The sequence below is a fragment of the Canis lupus genome, chromosome 2, assembly GCF_003254725.2.
Source record: "Canis lupus dingo isolate Sandy chromosome 2, ASM325472v2, whole genome shotgun sequence".
In the NCBI taxonomy this organism is placed as follows: Eukaryota; Metazoa; Chordata; class Mammalia; order Carnivora; family Canidae; genus Canis; species Canis lupus.
In genome coordinates, this window is record NC_064244.1 from 68,884,847 (window position 1) to 68,910,547 (window position 25,701).

The 25,701-nt window shown below is 50.7% G+C and overlaps 1 long non-coding RNA gene across 1 annotated transcript; it reads left to right on the forward strand.

Moving 5' to 3' along the window:
* The first annotated feature begins 2,655 nt into the window (after nucleotides 1-2,655).
* On the forward strand, nucleotides 2,656-8,984 carry LOC112660163 (uncharacterized). The gene is made up of 3 exons (XR_003136736.3): nucleotides 2,656-2,976; nucleotides 3,052-4,264; nucleotides 5,722-8,984. It is a non-coding gene; the product is annotated as an uncharacterized LOC112660163 (long non-coding RNA).
* Nucleotides 8,985-25,701: the final 16,717 nt, after the last annotated feature.

A 25,701-nucleotide genomic window follows, 5' to 3' on the forward strand; every position in this document is an offset into this window, starting at 1 on the left:
CTCCAGGAAGCCCTCCCTGATGCCTCCAGCCCACGCTGGCCTCTTCCTCCCCTAACTCCCCTCCCGTGCTCTATGGGGCAGGGTGGGTGGGGGGAGGAGCCTGGGGTTTGGGCCTGGTCTGTCACCCCAAGCTGGGTGACCTTGGGCAAACCCCTAGACTTCTCGGGGATCCCCTCTTCTCCGTGTAAAACAGGGCAGTGGTTACAGAGACCACAGCCCTGCGGTTCCACCTTTGTTTCCAGGTGGGTCTCCTTCACGGGAGGACGAGGCTCTTGCAGTGGGGACTTGAGTCTGATCTTTGCTACCTTCCCTGGGTCAATGGATGAATAAATGGATTTAAACATAATTGTGAATGCACAGTGTTTAAGGGGAATGTGGGGGATGACATCCGACCACTGCACCCAGCAACCCTGCTGGGACCCGCCCTCAGTGTGCTCTGCAGAGCCTCCAGCCCTTCTGGGCACCCTGGAGCCCCCCTGAGTGACTTAGGTTCAGGCAGCTGCTCCCTGGCTGAACATGGGAGACCCTGCATCCCTCCTTTGCTGGGAGATGCCTGGCAGTCCCTTGTCACCCTCCTTCCGAGAGTCTAAGACACAGTGTGTGGAGTGCTGAACAGGGAATCAGCATGTCCTGGACCCAGATCTTGCTCTTCCTAGCTCGACGCCCCCTGGGGGAGGTCACATCCCTGTAAGCATTCTCATGGGGGGCATGTCTCCAGCACAGGACTAGTAAAAATCTCAGCTTCTATTCTTATTCTTATTCTTATTCTTATTCTTATTCTTATTCTTATTCTTATTCTTATTCTTATTATTATTTCTGCCACACAGAAGTGCAGGCCACTTCCTTGAGCCCAGCCATCCTCCTCCAAAGGTCAAAGGAGCAGAGACACTGGTGCTGCTGTGGGGACATGGCAGGTTTCCTGGGTAGGTCTTCCACCCACGGGTCCAGTTAGCTCAGGGGCTCCCGGGGAGGGGGAGAGAGCTGCGGGGATCAGGAGGGAGAGCTTCCTGGGTCCATTTATTTTATTGTTCCCAGATGTTTACCCGGCTCCTGCATGTACCGGGCACCGTGTTTTCCCCGGTGATAACAGAGAGCGAGATTAGGACTCGCTGGCTGCGACAGATGGCAAATAAAAGATGCTCAATCTTCTTAGTCATTAGAGAAATATAAATTAAAACCACAAGGAGATACCATTGCACACCTATGAGAGTGGCTAAGACCCCAAAGACTGAACACACCCCCTGGCAGCAATGACGCCGAGGAAATGGAGCTCCCGCTGTTACCGGGGAGAGTGTGCGGTGGTACCACCACTTGTGAAAACTGTTGGGCAGCTTCTTAAAAACACACCTATTGTCTGGTGCAGCAGATCCCATCCTAGGAGTTTCCTCAAGACAAATGAAAGCGGATGGCTACACAGACTCCAACGTGACTGCTCAGAGCAGCTCTGTTTGCAGAAACTCCAGACTGGAAGTGATCCAGACGTGCACCAGTGCGAGTGGCATGGCCGTGCCACGCTGATGGATCCCTCACTGAATGCTGCGCCTCCGGGGGGGGGGGTTGGTGTGAGCACTTGGCACGTTTTACCTTCTTTAACCCGTACACAGACCTCTCGCTCTCCCTCCTCTTTCTTCATCATCAGAATTTGGTGCTCAGTGGTTAAGACGATGGGTTAATTATTATTATTATTATTGTTTTTGCCTGTGGCCACCTGTGTGGCCAGCTTCAGCCCTCACTGACCCCTTTAGATCAAACAACCAAGGACAAGGACCCAGCTGCCAAAGGCATCGGGGTTGAGGTGGGGGTTGTTGGCATCACACCTGTCACCTGGCACTTCCTGGCAGCAGGGCCCACATCGGGAGGGCCAGTGCTTGGGGACTAGAGGTGGGATCGGGGGAGGGACTGTCACCAGGCTCGTCCCTGGGAGCTCCCTCACAGATCCTTCCCCATTTGCCGAGCCTGGTGTCCTCCACGGAGGTGGCCCCTTAATCCCGGGGCAGACCAACCCGCTCACCTAGACAGCACAGCACTTGCCCCGAGCCGGCTGCAGCCCAGCCAGGGAAGGTGGCGGTGGAAGGTGCTTCTGTCCACTCGGCATCTGTTCCATGTTCTTTTCTAGCTGGTGTCCTGGTTTTCCATTGGCCGAACTGACTGACTCATGGCAGGAGCTCTTGAAGGGGGTGATGAGGGAGGTGGCCCCACCTGTCCCCCGGCCAGGGACTGGCCCGGAATCTTGCCCAGAGGCTCCCCTTGCCCTGGAGGGATGGGAGGGCAGGCAGTGGTGGGGAGCGGCTCGTCCCAGCCCGGATGGCCCGAACACTGGGCACGCGTTCCTCCTACCCCCGGGAGCTGCCCTGGCTGCTACTCCTTGGGTCCTTTCTTCAGTTCTAGGACCAGCCAGTCATCCACTGCCCACCTTTTTTTTTTTTTTTTTTAAGATTTTATTTACTTATGAACGAGAGAGAGAGAGAGACAGACAGACAGAGACACAGGCAGAGGGAGAAGCAGGCTCCATGCAGGGAGCCCGACACGGGACTCGATCTTGGGTCTCCAGGATCACACCCTGGGCTGAAGGCAGCGCTAAACCGCTGGGCCGCCCGGGCTGCCCCACTGCCCACCTTTTTGGTCTTTGTTACATCATCCAGAGTCCAGGTCTGCCTCTGTGACTGGGCACAGGGCAAGGGACAGTAGCTCACCTCTGACCTCCCCTGACCCCACCTCTAGTCCTCAAGCACTGTCCCTCCTGATCTGGGTCAGCTGCCCGGATGTGCCAGACGCGACAGGTGTGACGCCAACGACCCCCACCTCGACCCTGACTCTATTGGCTGCTGGCCCCTTGTCCTTGGTTGTGTGATCTAAAGAAGACAATGAAGGCTGTGCTGGGGTCAGCACGTCACCAGAACAAGCAGGACAAGCTCAGGCGGGGGGTCAGTCCTGTCATAGTCTTTTTAGAGTCACTCATAAGCTTGGTGGCTTTCGGTGAGTAATGTAACCTCCTGAAGCTTTGTTCTCACCCCGAAAGCGGAGGTGGTGATAACCTCGCCTTCCTCACAGGCTGTTAGGAGGTCAAGCGCATCGTTCCCCGGTCAGGCCTCAGGACAGAGGCAAGCTGCTGTGGGTGTCGGTTGCCATGACGACGATGATGCCGGTGGCGGTGATGCTCGATACCCGTTCCCGCACCCTCTCTCCTGTCATCACGTCACATCCCTAAAGATACCATCAAGGAAGGGTTTCACTCCTTCTCATGCGCTTAGTTAGCCCTAAGACCCGCATCTTGGAGGAGGGGCGAAGCCTATATGGTCTCTGGGCTCCGTCTTGCCCATTATGGCAGTTAAGTCCTTGTGGGATCTAAAATATCCCGCAGTCAGTCAGGCCAGCGGTGGCCAGCATGGCGCTCTGACTTTTGCTTTCTGATCAGAGTAATTATGTCTCATGGCCGGGCTGACGTGTCTCTCTCCTCTCACCTCCCAGAGGGAGCTGACCACCAAAGGGACCTGTGCCACTCCGGGCAGGACCTTGTGGCCAGAGCGGGTGGGGAGCATGCTGGGAGGGCAGACGGTCCAACCTGCTCGTGGGGAAGGGAATCCCACGTAGAAGGAACCACAGGAGCAGTTGGGGAAACTGAGGCACAGAGTGGGAAGACAGCCTGGTCAAGGTCACGTGGTGAGTGGGTGACCAAACAGAGGTCAGGATTTGAACTCCTGACCCAGGGCTGATGCTCTGTCTGCCTGAGCCTCATGGATCCCATGCCTGGGGCTGGCTGGGCTGCAATCCCAAGCCTGGAGCAGATGACGGAGGGGGAGTTTGGGGCAGAGGTGAGGGCTTGCGGGAAGGGGGGTGAAGTTAGGCCCATGGAATAAATGCCTCACGCTGGGGTCCCTCGGGCTCTGGAAGGGACAGCGAAGGAGGGTCTCCCCAGTCCTGACTGGGACCCATGGACAGGCTTGAATGTGATGGCAGGACATCCTGGGATGAGATGGTCCCAGGCTCATGGTGAAATGAGAAAAATCAGGCACGTGGTGTAAGGTTGCCAACTGCTAACACCTCCCAAGTGAGTGTCACCTGATCCCAGCTTGGGAAATGCCGTGTGAAGACACTTAAAAGTCAGCGTGATTTAACAAGGAACTGCCACAGAACTGGCTGGGTTTTCCTGAGAGTCTGAGCCCAGTGTTAGAAGGTGCGAGCTTGCCTGCCCTACTCCTCTGACACATGACGTGATACAGGCCCCTGCGTCCGACGGGGCTTCTGTTCTGGTGAGGGGACACAGGTAATGAACAGGCGATACCTTCAGACAGTGAGATGTTCTGCGGGGAGATGGGACAGGGTGGTGAGGATGGTGGTGTACCATCCAGGGGCCCAGCGGGAGACAATCAGCTATTTGAGGAGAGTGTTCCAAGGAGCCTGTTTATAAAGGGGGTGTAGACAGGAAGAAAACCCAGAAGAGAGGCCACATCTGTCCTCTTAGGCTTGATGGGGCCAGCGGAAGAGTGGTGACTGGAACCCGAGACAGAGCTGGCTGGAGGAGCTGGGCCCTGTGACAGCAGCCGAAACTTCCAGTGTGGGGCAGAGCCAGCAGTGGAGGCATGGAGGGAGGGGGGACCGGGGGGTATACACCCCGGCTGATCTCCTGGGGCTCTCGGTCGACCAAACATGCCTGCAAGTCAGAGATGAGCAGGGCCCCCTTGATGCAGTCCCTCTGGCCAGCCCCTCGAGAGCACATAGCCAGGGGACAGGCGTGGACCGAGGATCTGGAAGGGGACACAAGGGACCCACCGTGCAGGCCTGGGGGGACAAGAGGACTTGGAGGAGGGGACATTGAAGTTGGCATCTGGGAATAAGAAGGGACCAGGCAGGGGAAGGGAGTCCCTGGTGGAGGAACAGCAGGGGTGAGGGGATGGAGAGACCCATGGGGGCCAGGTGTGCAGGCCCTGCACTGAGGAGCTGGAGGGTCGTTTTAAGTTTAGGGGGAGGCAGTGGGTGAGTTTTAGGCAGAGGAGTGGTGTGGTCCTACCTGTCCATTCGTGGGAGGAGTGGCTGAGGGAGGAATGGCAGGGGTGGTGGCAGGGGGCCAGGTGGCCGGGGGGCTAGAGCAGGTGACAGGGCTGGAGCAGGGCAGAGGGCAGGAGGCAGTGACGAGGTCAGAGTGGCATGCATTTTGGAGGGAGAAGCTCCGCATTGGCTGATGGGCTGGATGTGGGAGCAAAGGATGAGAGTAGCCAAGGGGTCGCCCTGCCAGGGGCTGGGGTCCGTGGGGGCGGGGTGGGGCCGAGTCCTGGGCTGGGGAAGCTGGAAGAAGAGCCAGTAAAAGGGAGAAAACGAAGAGTTTTGTTTAGCAACATTGCAGTTGAAGGTGTCTTTGTGTCCGCTCAGGGAAATGCCGCAGCAGGCAGGGACTCTGGAGTTGTCCATTTAGAGGACGGGAGCTTGTCTTTGAAAGGATTCTTTTCTTTCCTATTACTGTTCACTTCGTTGTTGTTGTTTTCTTTATAAAGATTTTATTTATTTATTCATGAGACACACAGAGGGAGAGAAGCAGAGACGTAGGCAGAGGGAGAAGCAGGCTCCAAGCAGGGAGCCCGATGTGGGACTCGATCCCGGGACCCCAGGATCACGACCTGAGCTAAAGGCAGACGCTCAACCGTGGAGCCACCCAGACATCCCTTAACTTCATTTTAATAGAAGGATTCACTCATTCTTTTTTTTTTTTTTTTTTTTTTATGATAGGCACACAGTGAGAGAGAGAGAGGCAGAGACACAGGCAGAGGGAGAAGCAGGCTCCATGCACCGGGAGCCCAACGTGGGATTCGATCCCAGATCTCCAGGATCGCGCCCTGGGCCAAAGGCAGGCGCTAAACCGCTGCGCCACCCAGGGATCCCGGATTCACTCATTCTTATTCCTCTTAAAAATGTGTATATTTATGGGACACCTGGGTGGCTCAGTGGTGGAGCGCCTGCCTTCAGCCCAGGGAGCTACCTGTCTGGCCCCACAGTCTGGATGCTTAACAGTGTGAATCTTTAATTTTTTCAAGGAAAAAAACTTTGCTTTATTCTTCGCCGCTTCTCAAACCTTTTATTTAATTGAAGCATAACTGACATAGAGGGTTACATCAGCGTCAGGTGTACAACATAATAATTCAGTAATTATATACATTTCTCAGCCCTCATTATAATAAGTGAGCTCTTAATCCCTTTACCTGTTTCACCCATCCGTCTCCCTTCTGGGAACCACCGTTTATTCTCTGTGTCTGAGAGTCTGTTTCTCTGTGTCTTTTTTTGTTTGTTCATTGTTTTGTTTCTTAAACTCTACAACCAAGTGAAGTCATATGGTATTCGTCTCTCTCTGCCTGACTTATTTCACTTAGCATAACACCCTCTAGATGCATCCATGTCATTGCAAATGGCAAGATCTCATCCTTTTTCATGACCGAGTGAGAGTCCAGTGTAGATATATACCACATCTTCCTTTTTTTTTTTTTTTAACCACATCTTCTTTATCCATTCATCTGTTGGTGGACACTTGGGTTGCTTTCCTGTCTTGGCAATTGTAAATAATGTCCCAATGAACAGAGGGGTGCATATGTCTTTTCAAGTTCGCGTTTTTGTAGTCTTTGCATAAATTCTCAGTAGTGGAATTACTGGATTGTAGGGTAGTCCTATTTTTAATTTTTGGAGGGACCCCCCCCCCCCATACGGTTTCCCACAGCGGCTGCACCAGTTTGCATCTCCACCAACAGTGTATGAGATTCCTTTTTCACCACATCCTTGCGGACACTTGTTGTTTCTAGAGTTTCTGACGGGGTGAGGTGATAGCTCATTGTGGTTTTGATTTGCATTTCCCCGATGATGAGGGATGTTGAGGACCTCTGCATGTGTCTGTGGGCCGTCTGGATTTCTTCTTTGGAAAATTGTCTACTCAGGCCCTCTGTCCTGATTTTAATCAGACCATTTAGTTTCGGGTATTCCCTTGTGTAAGTTCACATGACGGATCTTGCTAAGGAGAACAACATGACATGAAAGGCATTTGAGACTGAGATAAAGATGGGTCCTGAGCAACCAGCAGCCAAATTGTAGTTTCAGGGAAAATCAGCAGTGAGCCTTTTTTCTCTGCTCAACTACAAGGGGAAAGTAGTTAAGTAGTTTAGGGGAAGTGGGCTCAGGGGCTGGGGTCCCGTAATGTGTCAGAACAATCCCCGAGTGGGACAGGCACGGGCTGTGCTGTCCTCATGGTTGGGGCTGTGCAAACTTGCAGGACACTTGACCTCTCTGTGCCTCTGGAACATGGGACCAAGAATACTTCTGCACAGGCCCTATGACAGGCGCCCAGCGCAGAGCCAGTAAGCCGTGAGTTCCACCAGCGCTCGGCAGTGGCCCCGAGGTACCGGTAGTGCCAGTGAGCTCATTACCATCTCCCACCTGCCTCGGAGATGCTCCAGATTGTAAGGTTCCACGATGGCATCTGGTTACATGCCCCGCACTCACCTGTGAAAGAGCCGAGGCCCAGGCCCAGGATAGGGCTTGCCGAGGCCTGTGGTGGAGCAGGACTAGCTCCCCAGCCCTTGACTCCCGGGCCAGCATCCTTTCTGCTGCCTCTGCCTGTGCGGTCCAGACCTGCCCTCACCTAGCATCTTGGGGTTTGCAAATGATACACGGACCATGTCGATGTGGGGAATGAGGGTCACATCGAGGGACAGGGAAGGGAAAGGAGTGATTTTCAGGCCCAAGTGGTCCACACTGGCTACCCGGACTGATGCAAGTCTCTGGTGGCTGTACAGACAGCCTCTATCTCCATGAGCCCAGATATGCCTGGCACTGAAATTGGGACACCCTTGGCACCAGGAGAGAGGCACCATCCAGACTCTACCCCCCTTGGGGCAAAGGAAAGAGCACCAGGGGCATGAAGAGAGAAGGGGACCCCAACTTATGAGCAGTGAGACTATAGCTAATATGGAGGGTCCAGGTGCCCCAGGCGCCTCTCCCTGGGCCTGGGGCATAGTTCCAGGACCTGACAGCTCTGCAAATAGGCCAGGTGTTTGCTCTGGCTGGCCCAGCCAGTACGGCCTGATACGAGGGTGGGTGCCAGGCTGAGGCCGTCTTGGGAGTCGGAGCCCTGGCAGGTTTCCGGCGGGTTGGAGCCAGCAAGATGGGAGGCTGTGGCCACGATGCAGGTGCACCAGGACGGGGCCTGAACCCAGGCTGGGACAGACCCTGTCAGAGCGTTCGAAGGACAGTGACCCAGGCGTCTGTGCGGCTGGTGCTTCCTTTACAGAGTCCTCCCCATTCCGGGCTCATGAAGCTCAGGCCACAGAGCCTTGGCCTGGGTGAGTTTGACCCAGTTTGGCCAATTACTTTCAACTTGTTACCAATTTTTAACAGTTTGCTAATCCATACGAATTGGGCGCCAGCAAAGGTGAGTCTCAACGTGAAGGATTTGAGAACTGGAACGATGCCAGGGGAGTACATTAAAGTGGGTCCGTGTTTATCGCCTATTGTTTTGAGTTAATTACCTGGTGCCTGAGCATCTCTTGTGAATCCCAAGTAACGCTCTTAGGATCTGCTGGGAGTTAGTGAACCCCTAACTAATAGTGGCGGGGGGCGACTGAACAGGTGTGACTCCCGCCCTCAGGGCTGTGGGAAGCAGGGACTGACACGGGTGGGGGTGGGGGGGCACCTTACAGCCTCCGAATGGACCAGCGGCTCTGGTAACCTGCCAGGTGAGCCCGGTGACCCAGAGCGGGGTCAGAGGTCCCGGATTGCTGGGGTCAGAGGTCCCAGACTGCTACCTGCTAGCAGGGCCTGTGGTCTTGGGAGATTACAAGACCTTTGTGAGTTTTCCTAAGACGGGGTAATAATACCAAGGTCCCAACGTCCCAAGTTCCCAAGTTAAGACTCACTTGGCAGGCGCCAAACTCGGTGGATGTTGCTGGAAGGAGGGAGGAGCGCACAGAGAGGCGGCAGGTCCCGAGGTCGGATCCTGCACCGCAGCCCCCATGCACAGCGAGAGGGGGAGCAGGGGGTGCAGGGGTGGGTGGGGTGGGGCTGCGCACGGCGAACACGGAGCCTGGGCCTTGAGGTGTGAGTAGGGTTCCCGGGACCGACCGGCAGGGGCAGGGTGTCCCAGGGAGAGCGCAGGTGAGCCGCGGCTGGAGGCATCACCTGCATGTCCCGCTTCCTGCCTGTAGCCCGAGCATCGGTCCGGACAGAGGAGCGAGGGCCAGATCCTAGGGTGCCAGTGCGGCGTGTGGCCCATTCCTGGCACCGGCGAGGAGGCTTGTGGGGAAGATGTAAAGGTTTTCAAACCGGATTGCAGGCTTTTAGAACGACTACCTGCTGTTGGGCAAGATACTCAGCCTCTCCGTGCCTCAGTTTCCTCATCTGTGAAGGGGTCTTGCCAGTTCCCCTCCCGGGTTGGGGCGAGGACGCACCTGTGTGAAGTGCCCAGCGGGCGGTACGAGGGTGTTTGCTGGGACCCATGCTCCTTCCGTGCCCCCCGCCCGGGGGCTTCCTCCAGCCCCGGGCACCACCAGGCGGCAGGTGGCCAGGACCCTGGGTCCCAGCGGGCAGACTGAATGCCAGGAGGTCACACAGCTGCCCCCGGAGCCCTGTCCGTCTCAGGAGCCCACCTCGTGCCCAGCGCAGTGTCCGACCCGGGGCGCGGCCCTGCCCCTCCCAGCCCCCTGGGGAGGCTCCCACTGCGCCGGCCCGAGAGCCCAGACCAGGGGGCCAGGGGCGAGCCCAGGTGCTCGGCGAGGGCGGCCCCACCTGCGCCCACGTGGCCGAGACCCGCTGGGGGATGCTCTCCCTCCCGCCCCCTGCCTCCCTGCCCGAAGCCTCTGCACACAAAGGCCCCTCACATCCCTTCTGCCTCTGCTGGGCTCGCGGCAGCCCCATCACCAGCCTGCCTTGCGGTGAGCGAGGGATTGGCATCCCCGTGTTAAAATCCGTGTCTGGATCAGCCTCTGGCTGGAGGAATTAACTCATGTACACACAGAAAATCTCCACAGACTTGTCTTCTAATATTTATTCTGGAAACTGGAACATGTAGATGAGGCAAGCGCCTGACTCTGGAACTGCAGAATAAGTTGGCATTCTCCACGCCACAAAGGGCCGCGCACACAGCACCGGTGGAGGTGGGCAGGATGCGGGGAACCCACTCTCAGCCGGAGAGGACAGCCCTTTCTCCAGCAGCAAAGGCTCACGTGTGAGGATTCCAGCACCTCAGCAACTCAACAGCCCTAACATCCTGGAGTCTCAGACCCCTCAAGCTTAGGATTGTCACTTCATATAATCTTAAAATCACAAGATTTCAAGTCGGAATCACAGGATTTTAGGATTTAATTATTATCTTGGCCAGACCATTGATCAGCACTCATGCTGCCCCCACTGTGTTCCAACAGGTGACTCCCAGGCTTTTGATCCACCCCAGGGCCATCTTCTCAGGGCAGCCCTGCTTGACCCTCCATTATCCTAATGAGAAGACCTTTGGGCAGGACCTGAGAAAAGGATCACATCATTTATTTTATTATTTTATTTTTAAAAATATTTTGTTTATTTATGAGAGACACAGAGAGAGAGGCAGAGACATGGGCAGAGGGAAAAGCAGGCTCCATGCAGGGAGCCCAATGTGGGACTCGATCCCGGGACCCCAGGATCACACTCTGAGCCGAAGGCAGACGCTCAGTGGCTGAGTCACCCAGGCGTCCCAGGATTGCATCATTAAAAAAAAGAGAAAAGTTTTTAGCCGAAAAGAACAGAAAGAACAGCAAGTGCAAAGGTCCTGAGGTGGGCATGCACTTGTGTTTGTGCTGGCTTCTGAATGTGTGGTGGAGCAGTATGAGCAGTGAAGCCAGAAGCTGGAGGAGACTGTGACTCAACTCCCTCCTCTGCTCTGGCCTCACTGTGCACCTTCGGTGAATCACTGTACCTCCTGACCACCCATGCACCCTGTAGGACACAGGAAGTCATACCTCTGCTCCTAGACCCAGGCGTGGGGCCTGACAAAGCCTGGAGTTCCCTCCAAGCCCAGGCATGTGTGAAATGCCCCAGATTCCCTGAAAAGGAGGGCAGGATGAGGAGGCAGCGATGGTCTTTCTCCAGCTCTCCAGAGCAGCACAGCGGCCCACGCTGATATGCCGAGGAGCCGCCCTATTTGGAAGCAAATGCAGGCTGTGTTTAAGGGCACATGGCGGCGGGGGTGACGGGGCTGGAGAGCTTGTGGCTGAGCGCGCTTATGTAAAAGTCATCACACTACCTGTTCTCTGCAGCTTTTAACTGCGAAACCGAAGAATTTTTAAATGCCTCTCTTGTGGTCCAGGGACAGGAAGGCAGAGTCCAGGTTGGCTTTGCAGACTCTGTGCTGGTGGTGGCCACAGCAGGTGTCACAGGGTGGGTGGTGTGAAGTGGGCGGGTCATTGGCCCTCTCTGGACCTGCTTGCTCAGCAGCACGAAGACGGGGTTGGACTTAGATGGCCTCTGTCTTAGTTGGGCTCCTCCAAAACAGTCCTGGAAGCAAGATTTTGAGTTGCTCGTTGTTTATTTGGGAGTTGACCTCAGGACACATTAGTGAGGGTGAGAAACCCAGGGCCAGGGAGAGAGGAAGGTCAGATAAAGGTGCATGGGGCACGGATGCTGCTGTGGGCGATGGTGCTCCCCACTCCTGGGACCCTCCGAGGAACCGTGTGGGGCGTGCCTCTGCCCTCATCTACCCCTTATTGGTTGAGGGTCATCTCTGCAAGCACGAAACATTCCTCCCCTCCGGCTGGCCCTGTACCCGGGCTCAGCAGGCTCCCGTGGGTCAGAGAAAGCTGCAGCAGCCAAGAGAAATACCATTGTTGCAGCGGGGAGTGGGAGGGTTCTCTGGAACTGTCCACGATGGCTGGCTGCCAGTGAACTCAGGCAGGGCTCCCGGGCCTCCAGGATGGGACCTGAAGAGCGCTGCTCCATCTTCCAAACTCCCGCTGCTCCAACATTCTGGATCCTCACGTCTTTTCAGATTTTCCACTCAACTCCAGGTTCCAGGCCCAGAGCAGTCTCGATCCTCAAGGGCAAGGATTTGTGCCTGTCTGGTTTATCACTGCATTTCCAACATCTAGAACCGTGCCTGTTGACACATATTTAGTGGAATACACTGGCGGCATGATGAGGATCTTTCTCGAGGTCCCATGGTGCTCTGGGGATACAATGTTGAATCCAGCTTGGTCCCTGCCCTTAGGGCCTTGCTGCACCCGAGGAGATGGATGGATCATAACCATTGGCACTTCAATAGCAATGTGATCACCACCATTGATGAGACTCTGCTGTGTACATGGGCTTTGCCTTTGTCACCTCATTTCCATCTCCAATAGACACGAAGGGCCACGTGGTCATGTCTAGTTCATGGACGAGCAAGTCAAAGCTCAGAGACATGAAATGACCTGCCTGTCTCACCACACATTCACCAGCATTGAGTATTCCTGGATTTTTGTTTGCTTGTTTTTTACTGGTTTGGATTGGCCAGAGACCAGCAGCCTGGAGCGGGCAGCTCTGTGCAGGGAATGAGCGGAGGTGGCACTGTCCCACCTACCCTCACCTGCCGTGTGCCTTGGTGCGTCCGTTCTCCTTCTTGGGTCTCCCTTTGCTTGCTTGTTGCGGTAGCTTCCCATCTGGTCCCCTGTCCCTCCAGCGCATCCAGTGCCCAGCAAAGGGCCTGACACTCTGCGGACGTTCAGCGAATATTTGTTGATGTCTGAACTATGAAATGCTTTTTAAAAAGACAAGTTAGGGATGCCTGGGTGGCTCAGTGGTTGAGTGTCCACTTTCGGCTCAGAGTGTGATCCTGGGGTCCTGGGATCGAGTCCCACATCGGGCTTCCCATAGGAAGCCTGCTTCTCCCTCTGCCTGTGTCTCTGCCTCTCTCTGTGTCTCTCATGAATAAATAAATAAAATCTTTAAAAAAATAAAAAGACCAGTTAGCTGTATAATTCTCTTGCTTACGTCTTTTGCTTGAGCTCTCTGTCATTTATATTCACTCGCTTTGTCCTCTTCACTGTTTCATGCAGGTACATTGTGTTTCAGGTGGTCAAGGACCCAGGCTTTGAAGCCTGGATGTGGTTCTGGGACTCAGTAGGTGTGTGACCAGTGGCCTCTTACTCAACCTCTCTGTGCCTCAATTTCTCATTCTGTGAAATTGGAGCAATGATGACTGCTTCATCGGGTTGTGCCGATGAATAAAGAAGTGAACGGGTGTGTAGAGTACTTAACAGCTCCAGGCACGTACATATGCCCACTATGTAAGTGCTTGCTGTTACTATTTATTACTATGATTATTATCATACCAAAGTGGATTTGAGGTGCCTTAGATCCACTTAGGCCTGAACCTAGGGCAGTTCCTCTCTGCCTGGAGGCCCCCACAGCTCCAGACTGACCTTCTTACCATTTCGAGTTCACAAGAGAGATATTTTTTATTGCCAGCAGTTTGAAAGAATTCCTGGAATTGGATCCCTCGGGACAAACTCGAGTCAGGAAACCTTCTGAACCCAGCAGGTGTTGTCTTAGGAAGAGCGCCGGGAGGCCTTGTCGCCTCCACCCCTGCCCCCTTCTCCCCACTGCCCCCTTGCCCCTCCAACCCGGCTGCTAGATCGTGGGCAGCCCTGCCCGGCTCCAGGCTGATGGATTCTCCCTTCAGTCCCTTGTCCCTGTAGCAATTTTTTCAGTGTATCCTGAGCCCGTGTGAGCTGGGCCTCATCTGTTCACTAATGGGCACCTCGGACAAGGTTGGCCTTGGAGGACTCGGCACTCCATCGTCTCTGACACCTGCTTCCCCACACTTTCTCTAAAAGGGACAGTTGCCATTTCCATGCCCCCCCTCAGAGCTTGGGCAGAGTTTACATCTTACAGATAAAGTGGTGCCAACTGGGAAGTTGGGAGGTTTCAGGCAACGTCAGAGCCAAGAGGGACCCACACTGGGGACGGGCGAGAGACAGCTCCTGTCTGAGTCTCGATTTCCTCATCTGAAGTGGAAGCCCTGCCTCGGAGGCTGTTGTGTGGGTGCCAGGAGACAAGAATGTGGGGGTGCACGCACAGGGCCTGGCACACTGATTGTCACTGCCGTGCTGGGCACGTCTGCAGCAGCAGCATCAGATTCCCCCATCCTCCGAAGCTTCCTCAGGGCCGCTGGCCTGTCCACCCTCAGGACCAGAGGCAGAATCAGGACTACGATGGGGGAGGGAATGCATTTGACTGAGGTCCACACTCCCTGGGTGTGTCTGTCCCCAGCCCCCCTCAGTGATTTGCAGGCCACCAGGGCTTCTAGAACATGCTTCTGTGCTCTGGCCACAGTCCAGTTACACAGTCCCTGTCCAGGTCCCCCATGGGGACCAGAGGAACGGTGGGCAGGGGCCATTCACCTGAGGACTGGGAGGCTCAGGACAGGACATTTGCTCTTCAGAATCTGGGTCCAGAACCCACCGTGTGGGTTCACGGGTGAAGCTCCTTCCATTCCCGGGCCTGCTTGGCAGGAGGCAGTGTCCGGGGCTTCCCACCCCCCAGTCTCTGGCAGCCCTGTCACAGGAGGCTCTTACAGACCAGGACACTGCTCCCAAGGGGCCTGGGAAGAGCCAGTGGACTCTCGGACACAGTGTGGGAAACAAGCCTGTCCCCAGGGACCCAAAGGAGTGTGGGGGGCCCTGAGGGGATCTCAGGCCGCAGGGGAGGACGGAGAGGTCAGTGGGCAGCGGTCTGGGAGGAAGCACACTGGCTGCCCCAAGCCCTGGGGCTGTGGGTGAGGCCAGCACCACGTGGGGCGGGGCTGCCACCAGTTGTGGGCGGGGCCATCCCAGCATGTGGGCGGGGCCAGCGAAAGGAACTGTTTGAGGGACTGGAAATGGGGTCACAGCCTCTAGACAGGTAAGCGTCCACCTGGGAGGACCCAGGCTCACTGGGAAGCAGTGGGACATCTCTGTCCCCAGAGACTTAGCAAGTCAGGGGCGGGAGCCTGTGGCCTCCCTCTGTGCACAACCCCCTCCAACTCTGCCCAGTTTTCCCCACCTTGGGCCTTTGCATCCTGTCCCTGCCCCCAGGGGCCATGCAGCCTTCGGACGCTGCGTGTCCTTACCTGTGTGCGTAGTACCTGTTCCTGTCTCCCCTGTTAGAGAGTGAGCTCCACAGTGACAGGGCAGGGTCGTGGCTGCCTTGGTCACAGCTGTGTCCCTGGTATAGGACAGTCACACAGCAGGCACTTGGTACCTTTAGTGATAATTGAGGGCAGGAATGACTTAATGCGACTTTGAGGGGGGTTGTGATGAAGCAGGGGGCTTCTCAGGGCTTCTCAGGGCCTTTCTGGGTCAGGAAACCCCAGAGAGGAGTGGGCTTGGGCTCAGAAGTGACTCTGGGATCCCTGGGCCAGATAGGCAGGGCAGCCTCCCCTTCTCCCTCCACCCTGAGAGCCTCTGGCTGTGGCCTCATCCCTTGCCTTGCGCTTCCCCTCTGGGGGATGGGCCGGCACCCCTTGCTGCGCAGAAGCAAAGCCCTGGCTCTTAGTGTGAGCTGATGCACCTCTATGATGCACTTTTCAAGCCAGTCCTGCCTTCTCTCCTTTATTTGGGGATGGCTAAGGAACCTTACAAATCCACGTTGTCCTTAGGGAAAAAGTCAACAAAGGCACGTGTGTGTGTGTGTGTGTGTGTGTGTGTGCGCGCACGCATGCGTTTCATTTGATAGTTGGGAAAACGTGGTGCCAGGCCTGTCAAAGAGACACGAGAGGCAGCCAGTGTGCATTTCTGCTGCAGCATTCCCATCTCGGAGCACCCTTCCAGGCCCTTCCTGCTTCTTTCCATTCCTCATCATTCCCAGAGCCGTGGCCACACCAGGCTGGGGCAGCTGGCACAGGGCAGCCAGGTGTGGCAGGGACAGAGGTGTCCTCAAGGTCTCTGCAGGCTGGGCTTAGAGGGAGGTGGGTGATACTGAGGAAGGAGGAGGAGGCAAAGATGCCTGGAAATGCCCAGGTGGAAACTAAATCCGTCATGGGGCTGCTGCCACTGATGGGGGTACCAGCCAATTCTGGCCCTTTCCAGTGAGCAGTACCGCAGACCCTGAACATTCACTGGGGAGTGGCTGCAGGTTCTGGACCCTCTCACTGTAGTGTGACCCTGTGCAGGGGTATTGAGAAGATGTCCTGGGCTAGGGTGGGGCTTTAAAGCCATCTAGGTTCTGAGGTGGGGCCCAGACCTCAGCATTGCTGAAAAGCCCTAGAAGATTCTGATTTGGACTCAGGCTTGAGAACCACAGAGCTATACCAACCACTGTCTCACTGTACAGATGGAGGACCCAGGGGCCTGGGTGGGACAGTGGGTCTGCTCTCCAGGGTCCTTCCAGCTAAGAGTCTGGGAGGGGCTGTGTGACATCCTGGTTAGGAGCCGGGGTTCAGGACTCCCACAGTCCGAGCCCTAAATCCCGAGTCTGCCTCTCATCAGCTTGTGACCCTGGGCAAGTGCCTGCACCTCTCTGAGCTCCTCCTCGGTGGAATGAGCGTGTTCATGGGACCTGCCGCACAGATTGTGTGAGGACGATCAGACAATGAGTCCAAACTGGACTGTGGGCACACAGTGGGGCCAGGCACTGTCGGCCACTGTCACTGGGGCTCTGGTCACTGGGCTGTGCCTGAGCTCCCGCACTGGGAGGCCGTGCCCTGCGCCTTTCCCAGACCGCAGGGGCCCTCCCTGCCCCTCCTTCCCATCCCCACTCCCGGTTCCCACTTGGCCTCCTCCTGGGGCCTGCAGAGGCTCCACGGGCTCCTCCCCGCCCCTCCCTTTTCTTCCCCACTTAACAAACAGCTTCACTTAAAAAGCCATCTGGGAGGATGGATGGCACAGGCACATTTTGCAGAATAAGTTTTCAGGGAGAAGAGCGAGGAAATTAAAGGGACAGTACTGTTAAAATCAAACATAAACCGAGACCAGATCTGAAAATCCCCCGTTTTAATCGTCATAGGCAAAGCTTAATTTAGCTTGTTTGCAAGACAAGTGAGGTTATCTTGACCTGGGTCACCTCTTGCTTCTTGCATATGCCTCTGGAAAACTTAAATTCTTCCTCAAATTTTGATCAGAGGTAACCACTAACTAATTTCCTCTTGTTTAAGAAAACTCTAATATGGTCATCAGTCACTGCAAAGAGTAGAAACTCGCTGCCCACACACTCTGTAAGCTGCTTTCTGACCATACACCCTGGGCCTCGGTTCATGTCTCGGTTTGAACGCACTGTCTGCAAACTGGCTTTTTGGTGCATGTGCCATGAGCATGTACTAATTAGTACTTCAGTGGTTTGTCAGTTTTGCTTCTGTTTTATAAACTTTGGACCGTTAAATGTGTCAGGAGTGCGATCCCTAAATGACATCTCTGCAACCTGGAGGCTGGTGGGCACAGCAGGTGCCGGTCCCCGCGGGATGCTGCACTCACTGCTGTGCTCGCTGCTTTCTCCTGGAGCTGCAGAGTCATTGCTGATCTCTCTGGGGCCTGAGCTCTGCCCTCTTTGCTCCGAGCTCCCCAGCTTCACCATGTAACTGGCTTCCCTTTGCGTGTTAAAGCTTCTTGGTACATCACCCTTCCGTCTGTAAAGAGAGAAAGCCATGATTCCCCTGGGTAATGGATGGGGTAGGGCTACTGGGATCCCCAGAGATTCTTTGTTTCAGGGAATCTAAAGGCTCCACCTGTTCTAAACCTCCTCCTCCTCACTCAGACTCCTGCCTCGTATGTGTAAACTCATATGTGTAAAGGTGGATGAGGATCTTCTACCTTTCTGGAAAAATGGGTGAACTTTACAAAGGATTGTTTGGAATTATAGTGGCCACTTTGGGGAAGCTGTAATTTAGAAAAGATAATCCGTCTGAGGGGTGTCCTTGAAACAAGAGCATCCCAAATCTCTTGGAAAAAATGGAATGCATTCTTTGATTGGTTTACAGAGGCCTCTGGAAGACGGAATGACTGACATAGCCTTTTTAAAGATTAATTACTATGAGCCCATGACAAGCTTAAGACACAACCCCATAGCATAGGGCACCTGGGTGGCTCAGTCAGTCAGGTGTCTGACTCTTGGTTTCGGCTCAGGTCATGATCTCAGGGTCATGAGATGGAGCTCTGTGTTGGGCTCTGCACTGAGTCTGGAGTTTACTTGAGATTCTCTGTCTCTCTCTCCCTCTGCTCCCCACCCCCTGCTCATCTGCACTCTCTCTTCCTCTCTCAAAAAAGGACAAAAACCATATAAGACTAAGGGCTTGACAGACCCTCCACCTAACCCTTCAGTCCTTATTATTCTCTGCACCCGCCTAGTCTGATTCTAACAATTCATTTGCTCTTTCACCCTTCTCCTCCAAACTGCCTAAATTCCTGGTGCCCTTGAAACTAAGATTTTCCCATGAACCAGGGGTCCCAGCTGCAGCAGAATTTAAACTCTGGTCTAGAGCTGAATGCCAAGCCATTATAAAGGATGATTTTCCAGACCCAAAAAGGATCAAACTAAAATTATAGAAGAATTTACGATCCTTCTTCAAGCTTATGACTCTGGGCTCCCTGATTTATACCAATTTGTTCACATGGGGATAATTCTAGGAGACACCCAAAGGTGGCTTCATACAGCAGATGGAATAGACTCTTCTAAGACTTGGAGGACCCCACCAAGCATGCATCAAAGGATGGAATAAAAAGAGCAAGAAAAGTAGGTCAATCACTCCTTGAAGCTCTACCCAGGGTTTTTCCTATGAGAATTAATTGGGCCATAATACAATCCTGTAAACAAAAAAGAGATGAATCAGTTGCAGACTTTCAAATTCACTTAAAAGAAATATTTAGACAGCATTCTGGTCTCAGGGACTCTGAAGCTAATATTGCCTTGTCTGCTCATTTTATTAATGGGCTTTGCCCTGAGCTTGTGATTTATTAAAGAAGCATACATTACAGTGGGAGATCAGTCCCCTTTCTGAACTCCGACATCTCGCTGAGAATTTCAAAGGAGTTTAGAACAGAAAAAGGAGCCATCAAACAGATGAACTCATGGTTCTATGATTATGGCAACTGGGGCCTTGACCAAACTTTAGAACTAATTTTGCCCCATTGATGAGGCTACTTGTCAATATTATAAACACAAGAGTCATTGGAAAAGGGACCGTCCCCTCAAACAACCTAACTCTCCAACAAGAGGGAACACTCAACCATCAGGTCCCTCAAGACAATTATCAGCACTGATGGAACTCTGATAAACTGGTATGCTACTGCCAGTAATCCCTATACATCATCAAGATGGAATAAAACTTGGAATAAATGGAGAAATTTGCGCTGGCTAGTAGACACCAGAGTGGCTCGTTCTACTTTCAAACCAGCTGTGATACATCAAGACCTTCCTTGGAGCCCTAGAAATGTTTTGGTGGTGACAGTGTCCATCAAGTTCAAGGAGTTCCTTTATCAGAGCCCATAAACTGCTACCCTTGGCTCCTTCTCTGAAAACCATGCCTTTCTTTTATGTGACACTGTACCTGTACACCTCCGGGGAAGAGGGCTACTTTCTAAATTAGAAGCCACATACATTTTTCCTCAGGAGAAATAACCTTGGAATTTCCAGATCCACAGACCTTAATATGTCCTGATACCGTGAAGCTCTAATATAGTCCTCAAAAACTTATTTTTAACAGGTAAAGGAGGCTAACAGAGACTTTCCATCTGATGAGGACTTTGCACCCCACATTGGAACCTGGGGACTGGGTATTCTGAAAGAGATATTAGTGAAAAACAGGAATTTAACCTTGATGGAAAGGGCACAGCAGAGGGACCTCACAGGAGGTAAGCTGGCAGAGAGGCTGAGAATGTGGACTTCGGAGGTGGAGAGCTCTAGGCTGAGTCCTGACCATGTCCCAGCCATGCGGATGACAAGGCGTCCCACCTTCAGCAATAACTCACACTCACCTGACCCTCGGTTTCTACATCTGGAAAATCAGGCAAAACGATAGTTCCCACTCCCCAGGGTTGTTGTCACAGAGACAAAAGGACCTAATGTGTGCAGAGCACCGAGTGCAGGGCCTGGCACACTTTGTGCTTGATAAATGATGGAGATAATCATGATCCAGAGGTATCCCCTCCCTGGAGCATGCCCAGATTCCAAATTGCTGTAGTATAAAAACCCCAAGACTCTGAGATTCTGATGCAATTATCCCAAGATTAAAAGACCCCTTTAGATTTTAAGGCTTTAAGATATTATGGTTTTGTGACTCGTGGCTCATGTCCAAGATGGGCTGACAGGGAATGAATTTATCCTCCCACTCGAACCACCAAGAGAAAGAAGAAACGAGTGGAACAGTGGTTTTTAAGACACTGAATGTCAGGCAGTGAAGAATGGCAGGCCTTGAGGAGAAAGGGAGCAGAAGAGGTGAGGCCTGTAGCAGCTCCAGCTGACTGGCTCAGGAGCATTTTCAGTCAGACAGGGATGGGGAGCCCCGGGGGTGGGGGGGGTGGGGAAGCTGGGCTGAGGAGAGGAGGACAGAGCACCAGGGAGTAGGGAGCTGGACTCAGAGAGGGAAGTCAGAGCTGCACAGAGGGCCCCTCTGAGTATGGGCTGAGTTACCCATCAGTGCAGGTGTGTGAGAGCACTCCAAGGAAAGAGTCGTTTGAGGGTACTGGGGTGATCAGTGGCAGCCCGAGCACAGGGCCAGGAACAATGCCTGTACCCACCACCGAGACTGAGGAGCATCAGAATTCACGGGGCACCGGGTGGAGTACTCAGAAGGGTCTTGCCTCCGCTGTAGGCACTAATTAGTCCTGGACTCACTAGTGTCCTGGTTCTGTCTCACACATGTGCACTTGTTTCCCAGGGCTACCATAACAAATGACCCCAACCAAGGTAGCTTAAAACCATCTATTCTCTTATAGTTCAGGAAGGCAAAAATCCAAAGTCAAGGTGTCAACAGGGCTGGTTTCTACTGGAGGCTGAGAGGGAGAATGTCTCCCATGCCTTTCTCCTGGCCTTTGGCGGCTGCTTGGCAGTCCCTGACGTTCCTTAGCCTGTAGATGTGGTATTCCCATCTCTGCCTCCCTCCTCACATGACATTCTCCTCCGGGTGTCTTCATATAGCATTAGAAGGACACCAGTCATTAGATTTAGGACTCACCTTAATCTGGCATGATCTCATCTTAATTACATCTATAGACGCCCTATTTCCAAATAGGGTTACATTCTGAGTTTGCTGGTGGAAGTGAATTTTGGGGGTTACACTATCAACTTACCACAAGTGAAAAGCGACACCCAGAAGGATCAAATTGTTTCCAAGTAATGTAACTATATGTACCAGAGCAAAGCTTGAGAATATTTATAGGATTCAAAAACACCCAATAGGCATCAGTGTAGAACTCACAATGTCTGGCACCCAAAGTATATCAGGCATAAAATGAGGCAGGAAGACACCACGCATAATGAGGAGGATAATCAATCAATTGAGACTGATCTAGTACTGACATCAATATTCGAACTGGAAGACAATGACATTAAAATATTAATTAAACTGTCCTCCAGATGTTCAAAAAGTTACACGGAGGCACAGAATACATTATAAATGTCCCAAATTGAATTCTAGTGATGAAAAGCACAATGTCTCAGTGTCAAAAACACCAGATAAAATTAACAGCAGGCTAGCTGTTGCAGAAGAGAAAAAAATTCCTGAATATGAAAACATAGGGATAGAAACTATCCAAAATGAAATACACAGAGAAAAAAGAATGGAAAAAGAATGAAGGCTGTTAATGATATGGGGGCAACTTCAAAAGACCTACTATTCATACAATTGGAGTTCCCAAAGGAGAGAAAAGGAGACAGAAAAATTGTTTGAAGCAACAGCAGTTAAACTTTTTGTTCTTCCTCAAATTTTCTGAAAATTACAAATCCACAGATCCAGCTGCAAAAAATGTGAAGGACACCACACCAAGATACAGCATAACCCAGTTGCTTAAATCCAGTGATAATGAGGGTATCACACAAGCAGCCTGAGAATGAAGACATAATACAGACAGAGGAAGAAAAAAGATTTGTGGCGACAGCTGATTTCTATTCTGCATAGACCATGTGGATTTGAGCACAGTGGAGCAACATCTTTAACATAGTGAAAGAAAAAAAAAAACCTATCAGCATAGGTTTCCTTACCTAGCAAAAATGTTTTCCTAAAAAATGAAGGAGAAATAAAATGTTTTCAGACATACAAAAGCTGACAGAATTAATCACGTCACAATACAAAAAATGATATATAAAGTCCTTCAGGAGGAAGGAAAATGAGACCATAAGAAAATATGTATCCACCCCAAATAAAGAGCACAAAACACAGTAACCACATTGGTAAATATAGTTTATTTTTTCTTATTATTGAAATATTTTCAAAAGAAAATTTATTGCTTATGTAATTTTAGCAATATATTTATATAATCACAATGTACATGGATTTGTAACCTGTAATTAGTAAAGCATATAACAACAGGATCAGGGTTGGGAGGGGAGAATTGGAAGGGTACTGTTGTAAAGTTCTTATATGTGAAATGGGATCATTTCACTTGAAGATGTATCTTTTTTTAAAGAATATTTTATTTATTTATTTGTGTGTGTGTGTGAGAGAGAGAGAGAGAGAAAGAGAGAGAGAGAGAGAGAGAGCAAATGCGAGAGAGTACAAGCAGTAGAGAGGGAGAAACAGGCTGGCCCTGGAGCAGGGAGCCCGATGTAGGGCTTGATCCCAGGACCCTGGAATCATGACCTGAGCTGAAGGCAGACACTCAACCAACTGAGCCACTCAGGCACCTCTGAAGATATATCTTGAGGATAAAGGCATACCATTGAAAACCCAAGGCAGTCAAGAATAACATGAAAAGTTATCTATAGATAATAAGCCCACAGAGGAGATAAAATGGGATAATGAAAACTATTCAAAAAAAGGCAGGAAAAGAGGAATAGGGAACAGAGATGAGATGGGATACATAGAAAATAAGTGGAAAAGTGGCTGACTTACACATCACCATAGTAGTGATTATATTAAATATAAGTGGTCTGTACCCCACCAAATAAAATGCAAAGATTGTCAGAATGGATTTTTAAAAACCTTATAATGATTACATGTTTCCTACAACAAACATAATTTAAATGTAAAACATGGGTGGCACCTGGGTGGCTTGGTTGGTTAAGCATCCAATTTGTGATTTTGGCTCAGGTCATGATCTCAGGGTCATGTGACTGAGCCCTGCATGGGACTCTGTGCTCAGTGGGGAGTCTGCTCCAGGCTCTATCCCCACTCACATGATCTGTCTCTCTCTCAAATAAATAAACAAATCTTAAAAAAATAAATGTAAAGACATAGGTAGGTTTAAAAAGATGGAAAATGTATCATGCAAAATAACTAAAAGGAAACAAAAGGGTTTATGTTAATATTAGACAATGTAAATTTCAGAGCAAGGAGTATCACCAAAGATAAAGAAAGGTCTTTCATAATGAAAAAGGGTTCAGTTCTTCCAGTGGACATAATAATCCTACATGTTTAAACACCTAACAAAAAATTTTAAAAATACACAAAGCATAAAACTGATAAAGCTTCAAAGAGAAATAGGTGATCAACCAGTCAGATATTTAATACCCTCTCTTGATAACTGATGGAAAAAGTAGATTAATAGTAAGGCTACTTAAGCTGTGAACAGCACCGTTCAACTTTACATAGATGATGGTTATAAAATACTCCACTCCAAAACAGCAGAATACACATTCTTTTTATGTATATGTGGAACATTTATATACTAACACATATCCTGGGCCATAAGACAAGTCTGAAAAATTTGAATGCATTCAAGCCATGCACTGTGCATATTCTATCCACAGTGAAATTTAATGAGATAGGTCACAAATGAATGACTTTAGTTTTCACCTTAAAGAATACTAGGAAAAGGAGGGGTATCTGCGTGGCTCATTTGGTTTGGCTGCTGGCTCTTGATTTTGGCTCAGGTCCCAGGGTCCTAAGATCGGGCTCCATGTTGGGCTCTGTGCTCGGTGGGGAGTCTGCTTGAGGATTCTCTCTCATTCTCTCCCATTCCCTCTGCCCCTCCCCCTACACACACGCATTCTCTCTCTATCAAAAAAAAAAAAAAAAAAAAAGAAAAGAAACATACCTAGGGAGAGGAGAAAATTCAAACCTAAAGCAAGAATAAAAGAAAAAAGAGGGATCCCTAGGTGGCGCAGCGGTTTGGCGCCTGCCTTCGGCCTAGGGCGCGATCCTGGAGACCCGGAATCGAATCCCACATCGGGCTCCCAGTGCATGGAGCCTGCTTCTCCCTCTGCCTGTGTCTCTGCCTCTCTCTCTCTCTCTCTCTGTGACTATCATAAATAAATAAAAATTAAAAAAAAAAGAAAAAAGAAAATCAGTAAAATAGAATAGAGAGAGAAATTCAATGAAACCAAAGGCTCATATTTGGAAAAAAATAAATTAAATTGATAAGCATCTAGCCCAACCAAACATGAGAAAAAGAAAGAAATAAATGGCCAGTGTCGAGAGTGAGAGAGGTGATATCACTATAGATTCTATAAGCATTAGATTGATCTTAAAGGAATATCATGAGCAACTTTATGTCAATAAACTAAACTTAGATGAAAAAGACAAGTAATTTAATAGATACGTATACCAAAATGGACTCAAGAAAACAAACCTTAATAGCCTTTTATCAATTAAAGAATTGAATTAATAGTTAAACATCTTCCAACAAAGAAATTTCCAGGGCCAAATGCCCTCACTGGAGAATTCTACACAGTGTTTAACAATGAAATAATACCAATTCTACACAAAATCTTTCAGAGAATTGAAGAGGGGAAATGCTTTCCAATTCATTCTATGAAGCCAGTGTTATCTCGATACCAAAACCAGGCATGACGTTATGAGAAAAAATAAAACAAAACAAAACTACATGTCACTATCCCTCATGAACATAAATGCAAGAATTCTAAACAAAATCTTAACAGTTGAATCCATATATAATTATAAATCTAATATAAAAGGAGAAAATATATCATGACCAAGTAGGGTTTATCCCAGGAATGCAAGATTGTTTTAACATTTGACAATAAAGGAATGCTATTTACTATATTAATAAAAAAGGAAAAAAATCATATAGTTAGAAAAAATTTGATAAAACCCAACATCCATCCTTCATTAAAAACTCTACCAAAGTTGGAATAATGAGCACATCCTCAATCTAATAAAGAACATTTATGAAAAAGCCTAAACCTAGCATGAAACATATTGATAAAAAACAGAATTCTTTCCATTTAATATCAGGAAAAAGAAAAAAATGTTGGATCTCATTGTTTCTATTCACCATTATACTGGAGGTTCTAGACAGTGCAACAGGTATAGAAAATTAACAAAAGTCTAGAAGGCATCCATATTGGAAAAGAAGATGTAAAGCTTTCTTTATCCTCAAATGGCATGAATGTTTAAGTAGAAAATCAAGTGGAATCTAGCAAATGAACAAACAAAAGCAACAGAAATATATGAGTTTGGCAAGGCTATAAGATCAATATACAAAAATACAATATATAAAAATCAAGTTTATTTTTATATACTAAAGATGAATGATTGGAACTTAAAAGAAAATACCATTTGCAATTGTGCCAAAGTTAAGGAATTGTTGAGATAAATCTGACAAAACATGTGCAAGTCTTATACTCTAACAACTACAA